The sequence below is a fragment of the Gavia stellata genome, chromosome 27, assembly GCF_030936135.1.
Source record: "Gavia stellata isolate bGavSte3 chromosome 27, bGavSte3.hap2, whole genome shotgun sequence".
Taxonomy (NCBI): domain Eukaryota; kingdom Metazoa; phylum Chordata; class Aves; order Gaviiformes; family Gaviidae; genus Gavia; species Gavia stellata.
In genome coordinates, this window is record NC_082620.1 from 7,612,118 (window position 1) to 7,629,948 (window position 17,831).

Sequence of the window (17,831 nt, forward strand, 5' to 3'; positions counted from 1 at the left end):
AGGCCACTAGGCGCAGGCAACTCCCCTTGACCTCAGAGAGCACCCATCACAGACGTGATTAGTCTGACAAGAACAAGACCAGGACCATTGAGTTTACTCATGGCAGAGAAACCAAAAAAGAGACAAACTGTGCACAAGAAACCTGTCAGCATCTGGTTCAGTGTCTCCGTGCTGTGTAAGGGCCCCACTGAGGCCAGAGCTTTCAAAGGAGATAGAATTCATTTAGTTGCTCTGAGCCAAGCTGTTTTACGATTTGCGTTTTGCACAAGGACATCAACAGGGACAAATAATGCTGTTGTGGCAACACATTATTACTCTTCTGCTGAGTACTGACAGTCGCAGTTTCAAAGAGCTGGACTGAGACTTGAAGTCACAGAGCAAATAAAGGGGCTTCTGCATTCTTGGCTCCACCGACACCATTTTCCCGGCACTGTTTCCTCCTCTGCACCTTCCGTGCAGTGGGCTAAGTCTTCTCTGCTAGCCTGTTGAAAGCCGCAATTTCACCTGTTGTCACAAGCATGTTAGTAGGAATATCTGACTGAACAGCTGTATGCTTCCCGCTCTGCTGCAACTCCCCCTCTACTGCAACTAATTGGCTAGTAGTAAGTAAAGCCTTACAGCAGGATCACTGATCATACTCCTCTTGTTCAAGTCTGAAATTTAATTGACTTACCAAAAATTTTGCTGGGCACAAGTCGTCTGTGTTTTCACATCCTGGCTCCAAGATTAGCTGGAAAAAAGAAAGAAAGAGGCATAGTTGGTTAAAAAGAAGAGCAACAGATATTTTATTTCTTTGGAATGCAGAGCAACACAGGCACATCTGAAACACAATGCTTATTTTAGGGCATGTTACATTGTCTGCGTGGTCTATTATACAGAATTCTGGACTCAATTTCCTCTCCAGGCTCTGTGAATAATCACTTCCTTTCTCTAGACCTTAACTTCCTCAGTCAGTAAAATGGGGAAAATTATATATACTCTCCTTAGAAATGCATTTAGTGACAAACCTTTATGTAATAGCTACTTGTGCAATATCATTAATAAAGGAGGAGACAAGCTGCTAAATATCTTGGGACATATCCCCATCCATATCAGTGACAAAGTTATACATGTTTGTTTTAGGTTTCTCTTCCAATACTCACTAGTGAAACTTGAGAATACCTGTTCTAACAGGAAACTTTGCTTTCCCTTGCTATGAATAACGAAACAAAACAGTGGTAATATTTTGTACTTGTTTTTGCCAGCTTGTAAATCCAACTCAAAGATGTGAAAAGAAAATCCTTATTTGAGAAGGAAATAGAAAACCCCAGAACTCAGTGACAGACACTCCAGTAAGGCCCTAAGACTTAATTACACATAGATTTGTTGTTAAATATCATCTGTATTTTGCTCTAAAAGTAACTTCATAGACTGCTTGCAGATTTCCTTGGGTCACCCGCTTGAAGTGGTCAAATAATGCTTGTATTAAGCAGGATCTTAATAAGAAACAGTATAAAGAGAGACTAAAAAAAGGTAAATGAGGATTTTGAAAAAGTTGGCGCTGGGACAGAAAAATCATCAATGTGAGGGCAGCAGAATGTTCCCCACCTTTCCCATCCAACTATCTTTTAGCATGAAGAACTTTCCAGTTCACGTGTCAGACTGATAGCAAGTGACTTGGACAATTCTGACAGCTGTTTGTATTTGTACCATCTAGAGTATAAAATACTAATTTCTCAAATCTGTTCAATATGGCAGATGTTGGTGAACAGCACTATTACAAACCAGGTGCCCATATAAGGGCATAGAAGCACGATAAGGCTTAAATTGATGCTCCCAGGGCGATACTTTGTACTTTACATCTCAGAATCCATACTGGCTGTCTCTATGGCTGTACTGTGATAGTCTAGTTGGGCTAAAGAAAAGATTCATTCTGCTAAGGCAAAAAATCTGAAGGCACAGTCTTTGACAAGCAGAAATTTTAATTAATGTACTCGCTGTGAAGTAGCTGCCGCCAGGAAAAAATGAACAGAATTTTGGCTTAAATAGCCTAGACATCAAAGAACAGTTCTAAAGAGGTCTACATAAAAAGCTGTATGGTAGCAACTCAAAGGAAAAAATAGAAAGGTCTTAGCCAAACCATGAAACATCAAGGAAATGGGGGGGGGGGGGGGGAAGTATTGCTTTTTTATTTCTGCTAGTCTTCTTTTGGACACATGGGCAATGATTTCAAATAATTGTACATAATACTACTAAAACCTTATGAACCCCATACATGTCAGAACAACAGAAAATAGTTATATGAGCAGATGATCACTATGTGAGAAATACAAGTACAAAGTACAAATAGGTGTTGTGGTCAGGGTTCAGGACTAAGCCTGCCAGATCTAAGTAAGAGACAGAGTATCATAGCTAACATGAGTCCTAGTTCAAATTCTATTATTGGAGTGGATCTTAGCAATTTTTTCCGAAAGTTCTTGTATTTCCCCAAATAATATGCTTGAGATCAAAACTTGTATGCGCACACACACATGATAAAACAAAGGACCCAACATTTATTAACTTAAAATAAAAATTACTTCAACTGACAGCGGATGACAAAACATATAGATGAAACGTATTTCCATTACAATTCTATTCTGCCTGCAACTAAGATTGTCACATACATTCAGCCTCTTGGTACCTAAAGATGATTCTATCACTGATCTATCAAAGGCTAAATACGGCTATATGAGACGCAGAATATAGGATTTGATCCCTTAGCATACACGGGACGTGAAAGCAAGCAACATGCTCACGACAGTAAGGTTAAAGTATTATTTAGCTGGTTAGATCACATTCCCACATGGTTTGTAACTACAAATTAACAAATCAGGACAGACACTCCTAAAAAGAAGTTTTGCACTTTTCAGGAGAAGTTCAGAAGTAATTTTTAGAGAAGACAACAGCAGCTGCTGTCAGGTTTCCTGCAGTTTAGACAGGAATCTTTCAGTTGCACACAGTGGACTATTAGATGGCGATCAAGCATAGTGAATTATAAACCAATTCTAACATAGTATGTAGGAACAAAATTCTTGAAATTTTTCCAAGGAAAAGGTCAAAGTTGTTCCTGAAGTAGCAACAACAGTGTACCATTTTATTACTAATACTTAATCATGTGAGTTGATTGGCTTAGTTAATGGAAGGGTGTTGTCCTCCAAGATGAATCCACAATTGAAAGTAATAAAGAAGGTTTTCGTCTTATCAAGATGCACTAGCAACAACATTTACCCCTCTTTAATTTTAGAGAAAATTCAAAAATAGAACAGAAAGAATGTATTTTTACCCTTGTGGCCACTGTTACCACAGAATATCAAAATGATCCCCCAACTACATAGCTGAAAGGGGAATAAAACACTGTATGTTTGAATTGCTTGAAGCCAGCAGTGAAACCAATTAGAAGTATTTATAAAGGAGAAAAATGTATTACAATGTTATTGTTTGAAGTTCTGAGTAAGTATTGGTTCACAGATGTACAGTAATAATTTGAAAAACATGACTTCATCCAAAAATTAATTGAAACTGAAGATAAGAATGAGCACAGCATATCCTAACTATGGGCACAGCTTGACTATCCGTTGTTTCCACTCAGGGATGATCTAGACAGAACCTAGACCATCAAACAATCAAACTAAAAAACAAAGATGTAGATGACAAGTTGCAGCGCAGAAAGTTAAAGCGCATATTTAGAAGATGAATGTGAAAAAAAAAAAATTAAGCTTATATTCAACTTTCCTCAAATATCAACAATTTATAAAAGAACCAGTAAGTCAAAAGCTGGACTGAAGCTTTTCACTGCACGATAGGTAAAACTGAAGGAAGCCTTGAGAAGGAACAGTTTGCTTTAATGAGTTTTTGAGGAAGGTAGGTAGAGGTCCATCTACTAGTTGTTACTTTGTTCTGGTAGAAGACATACAACTTACAGGTCATTGTGGTAGATGCTGTAGAAACATACAACAAATAGAGACATGCTCAAAGAACCCTCAGCATTTCAAATGGGTCACTCAAATACATTTAACAAAGATTTTACACTACAGCTCTGCACCCTATATTTCTCATTGGTAAGGAAAAAATAATCTATATTGTTTTGTTTAATTGGGTTAAATAATGATGCTGCTGTTTACTATAAGTAATTTTCTTATGAAAACCATGTTTGTATGATGTCCAGAATGGAAAGTTTGCCACACATATAAGCTAGATATTTATGGCAAAATCAGTAAAGTTTAGGTAATTGGAATTAATTTCTGAAACCCTCAGGTTCAAGTGAGACTGCAATGAGACAAAATACAAAGCAGTTCTAGTACATCCAGGTCAGTAAGTGCGGAGATGCTGGATATTCTGTATCCCAGTTAGAAACATGCAGATGAAGCCAGAGATATTTTCAGTTATTCAAGTCTTCACAGGATTTGTCTACCCATGACCAACATGCACTGGAATAGTCTCCCTATCTCTTGCCTGCCTCTCCTCTCCCTCAACACGATTCCACTGGCACCTTTGTGCTCCGAACAGGCCCTCTCTGAGCACAGCATCACAGATGACTCTCCTGGATCTAAGGGTTTCTCCTGAAGCTGTGCAGACTAAGATACTCCTAAGTAAAACCTTAAATGTGGTTACGCAACTTACATAATCTATTCAAACAGATGATAACAACAGTAACACTTCCAGAAAACCAAAGAAAAGTTAGAGAAGAGGGATGAAAAGAATCACTTGTAAACAACTGAATGGAAACCACTCTTTTAAGAGCTTCCCTTTGCAGATTACCCTCTTCAAGCTGAAATACGATGCTACTGAGAGCCTTTCCGATTCAGGCCTAGCATGCACCATCTGTGTTTTCGGCACCTAAGCTGCTAGTGCTCAGACAGAATGAAGTAGGTGATCTCTCTACTCTGCATTCTGGAAGCTAGAACGGTAAAATAAATGAGAGGTCCACAGAGTCTTAGCAGTTCATAGACTTGACCTACTTCAAAGAAAAAACAGGAAGGGCAGTGGCAGGTTCACGCTGTGAAGAAATTGTTGCTGCTCCGACCCACCATGCCAGATTGTAGGATGCTGCTGTGAGGTTACCTGAACAGATTCACTACAGAATTCAAAGCCACAAAGTGACCTATTTTACGTCTGAAGGAAATAAGATGCTAGGAATCATTTCCAGAGAAGTACCTGGTTACTGACTGCAGTAAAATCTCTGTGTAGTTAGCACAGCCCTCTCTAGTGCTGCCTGCACAAGTTTGCATTAGAAACTTGCTAAACACACAACCGTGCTGGCTTTTAAGGCATTATTTGTTTACACGAGAGGCTTACAAAGCAGGTATAATCAGAGACAAACCATACAAGGATAAACATTATCAGGGTCAGTTTCTTATCTCAGACTCCTGTAAGTCAAAAGTAACTCCTTAATGGGAGCAATTTAAACCAGAAATTAAACCAGGGGTGTATTTATACAATTAAATAATTGGTGAATGGCTGTCCGAGAAGTTTCTGAAATTTTTGGAGGAGGTTAAGTTCTGAATTAAGAGCCAGGAATTTCAAACCTGAAATGGAAAATTTTGTGCCAATTCTATTATTTCTGACTAGTAACCCCTTGACAAAGAAGGTACATCATGGTTCACTACCAAAAACTAGGACAAATTCTCCACATGAGCTCAACTCCCAATTTAGGTAGGTACAGGATGGCTGAATTACCAAAAACACATGGGACAAGATCTAGTCTGAAACTGTATTCTGATTTCTTTTGGTCCTTGGAATACGGTATTTTGGCAAAATCCAGAGGTTTCACATCAATAGAAAAGGAAAGCTTATTTGCCACAAAACAGGAGATTAGTGCCTTCTGACTCTTTCTGCAACTCCAATGACTTGTTTTTCGGAAGAACTTACTACTTGTAAGCTTGATAGAACTTGAAAGCTTATATATCTTGAAAGCTGATAGAACTTTAAGCATAAACAGACTCTTTCAATACTCATCAGGATTTAGCAGCGAAGGTATTGTTTCACAATCTACTAAACCAGTAACCTGTTCTGCTGTGAAAAGCTGTGGACCTGTCATCTGCTGCTCTTGCTCCCTTTCTTGAGCCAAACGAGCCTTAACACAGCAGTCAGCCAGATCACAGAGCTGATATGGCAAAGGGAAAAAAGCTTTACAATTTCAGCCTCCTCATCTCGATGACCAACTACACAATCATGACTGCCTGCCAAAGGAAAGGGGCAAGATGATAGAATTTGGAAGCAAAGCCAACTTAGACCAGCTCGACTGACAAATGAAACTGCACCCTCAAAGAACAAGAACCATGGCCCGAGGAAAGGAACTACTTCTCTCTCTACTCTGACGTTCTGTAATAAACAAAACACAAACTGCCTACTGCTTGTTCTGACAGTGGAGATCTTAGGAACGTAAAAGATGGAGCCCATATATCACAGCAACCCCCATCTCGGTTCTCTTTGTTTCCTCCTGAAGCCTGCATGACCTCACTGCTAAAGCATTGATCTTGGTTCTGTGCACGAAATGGGTGTATACTGGCTGCCTTGTTAGCACATTTTTCTTATGCTGCTAGGTGCACCTCTCTTAGCATCCAGTATTTTTGGTTTTGCCTTTAAAAACAGCATGCGTAATGGAGAGGCTGGGAATACTTTTCGCGCAGAGGAGAGGAAACTGTACTTCAAATTGAGCAAGAAAGCTGACATTCCAAACACTAAGAGGAAAGGTTCATGCAAGAAAACTGTGTACAGTATTTTGCACATGTAAGAAAATTCTGACAAATTGAGGGAATCTGCAACCTAGATTTTTACCCTCTGTACAGGGACCAAGGACACTGCTGATATGCTCCAGGTGTGGATTCTGCATGCCAAGAGAGACAGATTTGTTAAGTAACAGCTGCGTATGCATCTGCCTGCTCCTTTCGCTGCAGGTTCCAAAATTGATGTTATAATGGGCAGACTTCAAAACTGCAAAGAACCTTCCTTTAAACACGAGGGTCAGATGGTTCTGATCAAAAGAAAATAAATCAAAAAAAGCAAACAAATGCACTCAGTAAGCCAAGTTTCACCATGAAAGGCAAGAGGATCTTTTTTCTTTGCCTGCTATTGCCCTTATTATCTTTAAAATAATGGTTCTGGGAAGGAGATTTCAATATATGCCATAAAAAAGCTGTGGCCAGCCTACAAAGCACATTAACCAGAGGGAAGGGTAAACTACACTCTGGATGTTCTAACGAATGAAATGATTTAATAACATCAGCTAGTATAGCTCACTTATAAAAACTTTCACAAGCTTTAACATTGTATTTTACTCACTTGAGAATTCTTGACAGCTGTTAAGACACTTTCCAGCTATCCAATTAGGGCAGAGGAATGGTACAATTCCTATAATTAATTTCAGAATTTGTCAGAAAATTATCATGACTTTTTCCTTTTAAAGAAAAAGGTAAAATACTTCTTGAGGAGTGGTACTAAGGAAATACTTGCACATGGCAAACAGGTTGAAACCTGGGTAAGAACAAATCCACAATGGTTCACAGGGCTGATGGAAGTACTTCTCAAGACAGTCACAGACAACTAGGAAGGTCTGTTGCAGGTTTTATTTTTGGCTTGGTTAAATGTGATATATAAGATTATCAGATGTACTGCAGAGAGATAAAGCAATATAGAACAGAGACAAGATCTGGGCTATTTAATGAAACACCTTCTGTTAAAAATTCAGCTACATAAAAGGTCTGTATCCTGCAAACCTCTACAGGCCCAAGCAGAGGGTCTGACCAGTAAACTGTTGTTTGTATTTACTGAAAAGTTTATCTAAGTACAAACATCTTCCCATCTTTGGATAAAACCAGTAGGCAGAAGGACATACCACAGTAAGACCTGGGCAAAACAGGGACCACCCCTCTTACTCTGGTCTTACTACCAGAGGCAGTTTATGACTGAGCTCAAGGAAGACTGACCTCCAGACCTACGCAGCGCAACTAATTCCCTTGCACCAGGCACATGGCCTAGACTTAAAATCTATCAAAACCAGATAGCTTGGGAAAGATGGGACATGCAGAGCCTTGCAGTTAAATCTGGAAGTATCCATGCTCAACCCAGGACAAGACAAGATCTTATGCCGTGTGATCAGCATTTCTATTATTTATTTGGCTTCAAGATTTTTTTGCAGGATATTGAAAGGTAACAGGGACAAGCAGTTTACACAAACTGGAAAAGATAACTCCTGGGCTCAATTTGTGGCTGTGATACCAGCTGTTTCTTGCAAAATTTGACAGGTCACTTATCCTAATTTCTGCATATAAAGTAGATTTAAATAATAGTTTCAGATGCATTGGGAGAGCAAGATGACCACAGAGGTGAGCTGAGGTTTGTAAAGTGCTTCAAAATCCTCGAGCTGCAGACAGTGAAGGAAAGTAAATATTCAACATGTTGGAAAGATTCTGGTGTTCAAAAAGCTTTTTTCTATTATATGTGGGAAATTCACACATCCAGAGGATACATTGCCCCTTTTCTTGAACCAAATTAATTTCTGTTACTACTGCAATCACAAAGCCTGATGTAGTGCTCACATCCAAGTTCTTGGCCTATGTATTGTGGTCACCAGAAAAAATGCAGTCTATGTCTCTGCAAGGTAGGCCAACTCTGCATAATGTTGTAAAGGTACAGGGCCTGAGAAACAGAGAACATAGTACTTCACTGTGCAGACAGCTAACACATCATTCCTTGCAGCAGGGCAGGAAATCGTATCAAAAGATCTTCCCATGATCTTGGCACCTCCAACACAGATCCTCATCCTCCCTATTAATGCTCATGGAGCTGGAAGATTACAACAGCTCGTGTCCAGGGGGACAAAGAACAAAAGGCCTGAGCAAAATGATCGTGGATGTAAGTTGCTGATACTGTCTATGTGGTAAACTCGACCATTTTTCTAACATCTCAGTTTAAGAACAGTCCGCTGTTCTATGTGTGGCCAAGATAATGAATCTCGCTCACAATGCAAGGCAAACAGAGGCATTCTGAATAAAGAATGAAGAGATCTGAAGTCAAGATACATGTTTTAAAAGGTTGGGCCAAGTGGCAGATGCCTGTCCGGTAATTCCTTCTGCCTTCATCTTCTGAACTGTGTAATAGCGTGTGACTAATATCAGTCCTCCCACTTCTTCAGCCTAGTCATTTCAGCTGATATTTTAAAGTGTACCACACTATGTGCTGACATGCCTCCACCCTCCGCTAGCTTTCCTGTTCTAGAGAGACACAGAGAGAGAATGACTCATGCATCTCTCCTACTATTCAAGCCTTTTAAGCAAATTCAAAGGCAAGTTTTAAAGGTGCTCTCTTGATTTGGGAATGCCTGGGTGGGGTTTTCTTTTTCTGTGTGTGCTTGTTTTGTCAAATTATATGTAATTTTCCAACCTCTATGATGCTGAGACATTTTAATAATTCATGAACCTTTCTGACACTGTCAAATTGTAATTTGGAAATGTCAGAGGTACCCACTGGTATAGGCATTTGTGGATGCTTATAGGAAAGGAAATGGAAGAAAAGAAGGATGGTAGAATTAGGTTGCTAAATGCCACGTCTGGCTTGTTCTCTATTTGACAGCCATAATTAAAAGCCGAGGTGGTGGAAAGAAGAAAGTGAAAAACCTGAAAGAGAAAAGCATTTTAGACCTGATAACAATGCTAACTGACTTCAGACCGTTCTGAAGAAAAAGAAATACTGTAGATTGCATTTAAATCTGACATAAATATGCTGGAAGTTAAATACCAAAGTATTTTATTGCCAACCCTGGGCATCTTCAAGAGATAGCCATATGATGATTACAAAAGCAAAGGTAGAACAGCAATCAATCCTGGCTGCAAAATGAGCAAAGAAACAATAAAACCATCAGAAAACATGGACTTGAAAGTGCATCTCAAAGTTTCACAAAACTTGAGCTATTTTGAAGGAGCAGGCTGTATTTCAAGAGCAGATGAAAATCCTCATCAGGAAATTGCCTGCCTGCAGATCCTGCTTGCAGCTTCACCCAAACACAGCTGATTGTAACAGTAATGGGATGATACAAAAAAAGAGCTGGATGACTACAAAGGCAGATCCTCAGCCCTTATGGCTTTACAGATCAAACTGACCTCTGCCTGGGACCTTGCGTGCCGCCAGTGGATGTCCTATGGGCATGGGGCCATAAGGAAACAGATGAGCTGACACTTTGCTTCTTTATCATCTAGAAGTAGAACACTAATAAAACACTTTTTTTTTTTAACTTTGAAAAATGAATAAAGTTAACTCATGTTAGGAACTCTTAAATGGAGGATAAAGCAGACCTTAAAAGCAGCTACTTAGAATCAAGAAGCTAAGGAGAAAATGCTGAGTTTGGAAGAACTGTGTTGTTTTGTTTTTAACCTAGATCCCCTGAGAACAGGGAGAGGAGAAAGCAAGCCATTAGGGAGATCAAGAAAACAAGTCAGGTTTGTGAAGTGCTGTTTTCTCATAGACTTTTTGATTCCAGGTCAAATCTTGACCTCAGACACTATCTAGAGAAAAGCACAATCCACGGATAAAGGCAGCTTGCTCAATGGCATCCAATGTTGTCCCCAGTAGGACTGCTACCTTAAGAAACCCAGATGTCGTCTTCCTCTCCCAGCAACATGCTCCAAGAGATTGAGATAAGTTTGTTTTTCTGGAACATGAACATCTAGGAAAGACCTAGGAGGATGAGGAGATAGGGGTATAGGAGACTGATATTGGATAGCTTGCTTGGAGGGTTGAACATCCACGTACTTAGTTAAGATGAACCAAGAGGTATGTCACGCTTTAGGGGATATGTCTGACCTTCAGGAACATGGGCAGCCTTTGTTTTAGGGGAACATACAAGTGGCTGGAGAACTGCTGAGCTATCTCTTGCTCTAGACATAAAACCCACTGCCTGCCTCTAAAACAACCCAAAGGTAGATTCTAATAGCATACTGCCAGTCAACCTCACCTCTTTGATTTACTTCTTCCTCTTATGACGACAAACTTCCATAAACTGCCCTGAGGAGGAAGAATGGGTCAAAGCACCATCCTGAGCTAGACCCCTCAGGATACGGCCTCTTTGCGGGGAGACTGTGAGCCCCTACAGCACGGGCCACGGGCCCTTCAGCGGTGCTGCCTTCCCAACCTGGCACCACACACAGATCTTGCAGAGAACTAAGTCCTCCACTTCGTGGTTGGCTTCTCCCAGCTCTCAACCGAAGGCAAGCGTGACCGAGATTCCCTCCGAGGGAAGGGCCTTTTTAACTGCTCAGCTACTTTATTTTCACGCAGCTTTCCACGCACAGTGTCCAAACACAGCTGCCGCCTTCCCTCCACCTTCATGCCCCTCAGCAGCGGCAAGACGAAATCCTCGGCAGCCAAGAAAGCGACGCTGCTTCTGGCAAGAGCGCCAAGCGCAGCCTTCAAGCGTCTCTCCCCCAGCACCTGCCGGTGCGGGCGGGCCCTGCCCTGCGGGGAAGGGCCCTCGCCTCAGCAGCGGACAACGGGCCCTGTGCCCAGCCGCGGCCTTCGAGGAGCACCGACGCCTGCGGAACGCGCTCCCCAGCCCGCGGCGAGATGGCGGCCGCCGGCGCTCGCGCCGCCTCAGGCGCCGGGCGTTCAGGCGCTTGAAGAGCCCCGCGCGCTGCCGCAGCTGGGGAGGGGAGCGGCGAAACTCGCGCTGCGGCTGGGGTCCTGCCAAGGGCAAGGCGAGGGAGGAGGCGCGGAGCCGCTGCCGCCGGAGGTGCCCCAGCCCAGGGCCCCGCGCCGGGGCCCGTCCCTCGCGACGGGGCGGAGGGACGGCCCCTTTAAGAGCCTCGCCGGCGCCCCCTGGCGGGCGGCGCCCGTCCCGTCCCCCCGCCGCGCCCCGCCCGCCTTCCCCCCGCGCTGGGGGCGGCGAGGAGCCGCGGCAGCGCCAGCGCCCGGGGCGCGGGCGGCGCCGCCGCCTGGGCCGCAGACAGGCGGGGGGAGCGCGGCGGGGTTCCGTCCCTGCGAGAAGCGCTGCGCCTCCTGCGGCGCGAGGCCCGCGGGGCCGGGGCGCGAGCGGCAGCTACCGCCTCCCGCAGAGCCGCCCGGAGCGGAGCCGCCGCCGGGCCGGGCCGGCACCTCCGCCCGCTTGCAGCGGCAGGGCTCCGGCTGGCCGAAGCGGCGATGTTCCGGCGGCTTTCGCGGCCGGCCCAGGGGTGTTTCCTCACTAACACCCCACGGACCCCGGCACTGCCGCAGACGCCGCGCCTCCACCTCCAGCACCTGCCCGCCTCACAAGCAGACGGGTGCGGGAAAGCCAGCCCCGCTGGAGAAGCCCGGGGGCCTGGCAGCCCGAGGAAGGCGCTCCGCTCCCGGCTCTCGTCTCCGAGCGCAGCCGCGGGGCGGGGGGCTCGGGCCCATCCCGAACAGCCTTCTGAAGAGCCAGAACAAACTTCCCCACACCCTCTTTGCGGCTAGGGCAAGGGGAAACTGGGAGAGCCTTTCCCCTTCCCTCCGCGGTCCCGCGCCCTCCATGGGGTGAAGCTCTGCCTGCCCGCGGCTGCGCTGTGGCACCGGCGCGGCCTCGCCGCTGCCTGTGGAGCCGTGTCGGCGGTGCGCGGGAGCAGCGGCCTCTGCCCGCGGGGCGCTGGGCCGGCATGTGTGGGTGACTCACTCAGGCACTTGCCAAATCATTGGACCATGAATACCTCTAAAAAAAGGCAGCCCAATATCAGCTTTTAAAGACTAAAGAAGGGACACCAAAACCAAACTACCAGAACTGCCGGGCAGCCCCCCCCCCCCCCCCCCCCCGCTATTTGGCTGAACTGGGAGGCAGCGTTTTATCACTTAGAGATTGCAAGTTCGATTGCAAAGTCTAGTCTGATGGCTGGCCGGATAATTTGTCTCTCGGCTCGGAGAGAAATGATGGAAGTCAATTTGACAGCTGCGAGGCTCCCCAAGGATTCCAGACCCAAAGTGCATAGAGCAGTGACAGACACGGCGATGCTCTGAATATCAATGAAGCTCTGCCTGGGAATAATGCTGAGGCAATACAAATTGCACATGTTCAGCTGGAAGGTTATCACTATCATTATAGTTATTAATTATTGTTATTATTACTTCTATTATTAAGACATAAAAGAAGCCAAAAGCTCCTCTTGGTCTCACAGAAAACAGATGAGTTCCCAGTTCTGACCCCCACGCTGCCCTCCATCTCATGCAACCATGTCGATGTAAGTGGAGCCACGGAGGGTTAAGGAGATGCTGCACCATAAAAAGCTACACAGCTTCCCGCTAGTCCGAAAAGGAATAGTACTCGGTCTGAGGTCAGGGCAGGAATTGACTCATTTGGACCCAACTTTCCTGTGTCTTGCACAGAACGCTGCGAGTGGAAACTATCGCGCTTTCTTCTCGCGGTGACGGTAGCTGCCCCGTAGATCTGTGAGCGATCAGACAGGATGCAAGGCAAGGAAGATCAGAACCAAAGTGCAAGAACGAAAGTATACGCAGTTCTCCTGGTGTGCATTGAGACCAACAGCATGAATCTATTGAGCTGGTAACTGCAGATTTTACAGCAGAATTTGGCCTTCAATATCTATCAGGTTGCAGTTTATTAGCTTAAAATAAAAACATACAAGCCCCTGTCACTTGGTTTCTTGTATGGGTGGCAATAAAACTGAACATCCTTTTCTGCCACTTACAGATACAGGGGATCTCATGTGAAAGCCCATTTAGATTCTTTGCTTATTCTAACTTCACAGGCTTTCTTGGGAAGTCTTGGGCAGCTGGCTCAAATATCTTTAAAGTTGAAGTCAAATGCAGTATTTGGGAAAAAAAAAAAGATGGGGAAAAAACCCCCTAAGCAAAATGGCTTTTGTGCTCATATTCAAAACTATTCTTTTTTGCCATTGGAGAGAAGAGAGGTCAATTAAAGCAATATACTGGAACCTGCTTACATAGCAAATGTATTCCTGAAAAATAGATTTACAAGGGAAACTAAGCTCAGTGGCAACACCATCAATTCAGTCAGAAGCAGCACAATTGTTTGGCTAAAACTATGGCAACTGTACAGATACTAACATGCAATCCTGCTTTATTAAATCAAACCTCTAGTGAATCTGTTATCACCATAGTAACGCTGTAGTTATTACATGGAAACATGTTGAACTACAGTTTGATATTAGCATCTGGTTAGCATCTGTACAGTTTCTTATTCACATTACTAAAATTATAATCCAGGCAGAGAAAAACTTAAGTGAAACTACAGCTTTAAGGCCAAATCTTAGTCTCAGGTGCATTATATTTAACATACAGGTCCATGATACATACCCTGTATCTGGATTTATAATTAGGGTCTTGGTGTGGTATTTAGAGGTTAGTTTATGTATCTCCTAGGATGCAAATGCACACACACTGTGTTGTTCCTAATAACATCCATGCAAAAAAAATGCAAAACCATACCATAATTGCAACTGCCCTTCTCACAAGTGCTCTCCAAAGCAACCCAGGTTTGCAGAGACTGCTTCAAACATTTCAAACCTCCAAGCAGTTTCAAACAGAGCTTGTTTTATTCTTATTTAAGCCACCTGCCACAACATTTTTCCTGTCTTCCTCCTCCCACATAAAGTGTGGCACTTTGTATTCAGGCCAGTGCCATTTTGTGAATAAAGTCAGGAATTTCACAATCTGAGAAGAGTGATAGGTTTAAGGCCTCAAAAAAAAAAAAAAAAATCTACACACAGCCAGGATGAGAAGTGGCTGAGTTATATCACTAGAAAGAGATATTCCTGGGTTAAGAAAAAGAAAAAAGGAAAAATAATGGTTTTCTTTTGCCACTGACGCCCACATACTTAGACTCCCAGTAGTCAAGATTCTAGATTTACAGATAGAAGATGGAAACTCGTAAATATTCTTCCAGTTATTAAAACATAATTTCTTTTTTGCAGGATGTAGCATAAGGAAAATATAAGACGGAATAAAGTGTTGCACACTATTCAAAATATGCCTATCCTTGCCTGGGCAAAGTTTGCTAGTCTTTGTCATGCCAAACACAAAGATGGAGGAACAACTTCAAGTACACTACAATTTTAAGAAAGTCAGTAAATTGAAATACTTATTTTCTCAATGTGTCTTTAACCAAGTGAATAAAGTATCAGAAGTCAGTAGAAACAATCATACAAGTAAAGCCTGTAATATGAGATTAATTATACAAATAACAGGAAAAAGTGGTGTATAATTTTCACCCCAGAGTTAGATTGCCTACCTGCATTTTCCATATGTCTTCCTTCTCATAACTGGATATTATACCATACGAGAAGGCAGCACAACACAGAAACAAGAATGACAGAATAGAATACAACTTCTAGTAACAATTTGCTGCCTCAAAAGCCACCATATAAAGCTAGGCGTCTTTTTCACTTGCACGATTAAGGAACTCTACTCAGCTGATTCATGTTTAGCTTCAATCATTACTAACAACCTATCTGCTATTCGTGCTTGATCTCAGCCATGTAATGTAGACTGTCTTTTAAAGAATACAGCCTGTTTGAGGCAGAGGAAGAGAACAAACTAGCGATGACAAGACAGCTTGTGTCATTTTCTTTTCTCCTCAATAAACTAAAGATCTCATAAGCAAGAAAACATAACTGCGTTAACAGCTGGGTATTACATCTAGATAAAAGATATGTCCAATGCTTTTTCTCAGAAAAAATAAACACTTCTCAGAGACCATATCTCGCAAACAACTGGAATAAGTGGCATTTAATTCCTCTCCCACCACAGAAGTCTGTTACATTACAGATTTCACTGGATGTTTTGTTGCAAAGGTGACATACATGATCCCTGTATCATGAAGTTATTTCCATATGGATCACAAACTCATTTCTTTGAATGTATGTAGGAAAGATGCATAAACTGAGCTAAACTGACTACATGGACTAACTTGCTGCTACCCTTGAAGGCATGCAATATAGATGCAGAATAAATTATGAAGAGTCTTAATGTTCCAATTTTTAAGCAAACCAGAATATTTTGATTGCGTTGCACCTATCCTCCACTTTTGTAATGAGTACATGGCAAGTGACACAGCTTTTGAAAGTGCATAGCTTTTAAAAGTGTTTAAGTATCTAAACCTGTAGATAATACTTAGATTTTGAAGAGCGCACAGGTACCTACCCACCACCAAAATCAGCAGACAGGGTGGTCTCAAAAATCCTGCCAGATACAGCAGCTTTTCTAAAAGAGACCAATACCTTTTAGTTAATCCAGTCCTATGCATTTGCCAAGTAGGAATATATATAAACAAGTTTTTTAATGCTTTGATGATTATAGCTGTCTGAGGTTTTCACCAGCTACTTGTTGAATATTGGTAGGGTTTGTGGTTTCGAGTGCTGTCAGAGCTTGCCCTGCCTTCAAAATTCAGAAAATGTATTCAATTTTTCTTCTTTTTGTGTCTGCTACCATGGAAGGTTTGATGGAGCTTATGGGTGACAAAAAAAGACAGACGAATACTTGAATCCATGAAACATACAACCATGAAGCTTGCTGGTCTTTCCAGAGGGTGTCCACTTACATAACACAGCATAGCCCAAACAAAGTGCTGCGGCTACAGAGAACCCAACGGGGTCTTCTAGGTCCATAGATAACAAGTCTAGAGAGCAGCTTCAAGGGCATTTAGTCCCATTTCCTATATAACCCAGGTTAAGCAGTTCCACTCAGTAATTACTGCCACTGAAGTAGTTACTCTTCCCAGCTGCGTAAGTGAAAATGAGCAAGCCTTTGTGTAAACCGTATGGGAGGAAGAGTCTATATTGCGTCACGTGCTATCATAGTTAAGCAATGCTGGCACTATTTTGGAATGAGATTAACATTACTAGTGTTTTACATACACTTACTTTTTGCAGTCTACAATAAAAAGCACTATTCTGGCTCAAATTACCGCCACAAACTGAAATTCAGTGCAACAGGCCCTACAATAACTAGATGCAAGCACAGAGCAGCATCCATTGCAACCTGCAAATTCGAAACAGTGCATTTCTGTTAAATAAAAAAAGTGCCAGCACAAATTAGAAAGATAGCATAACAGACACCACCACTAAGGGCAGACAAACAGAAATAACAATTGGGAAAAGGAGCTTTTTTTTTTTGTGCTTTTAGTCACATGTCAGGTTTATAGATACTTTTTCTCCTTAAATATAGGTTCTGTAACTCCCTCCTGCCTCCCACATAAAGCAACAGGCTAAACCTAAAGATAGGATCCTTCTCTTCATCGGATGAGAAGCAGCTTTGACAAACAACAGAGTTACACCAGTAAAAAAAGCCAGCATAAGAAAAGCTCAGACCCTATGCTTTACTTAGGAGTTCTTAGGCAACTCAAGCTCAACTTAACCTAACACACACAAACTCTGCGAGGAAAACACATCACTTCAGACTTACTATGAGGTGAACCAGGTGAGGTCAGTAACCTACTAGGACTGATCCTGCCTGGCTTACTTCATGGTAAAACTGAAGTGCTGGGTACTCCCTGGGCTTTTATTCAGCATAGCTCACGCACATTGGTTACTCTAAGATTACTTCTTGCTTGCCCCCTTTTTTTAAAAAAAAAAAAAAACAACAGGAAGAGAAGCCCAACAAGGACCCACACTGAACAGTAACATCTCTAAAAGTAAAAAAGAGACCTCATACATACCCCTGCTTAAACAAAAAGCAACACCATACCAGGACTGAGCTTTAGCTGTTTCTCACCTTGCTCTGATCTTTAGTGTTCCCTTCCCCACTGTTCAGCTCACCTTTCAGGAGAAGCTGCTGCTTCCAAATGGCAATTTCATAAGCACCTGTGAGAGGACTTAATTGGAACTAATTATCTG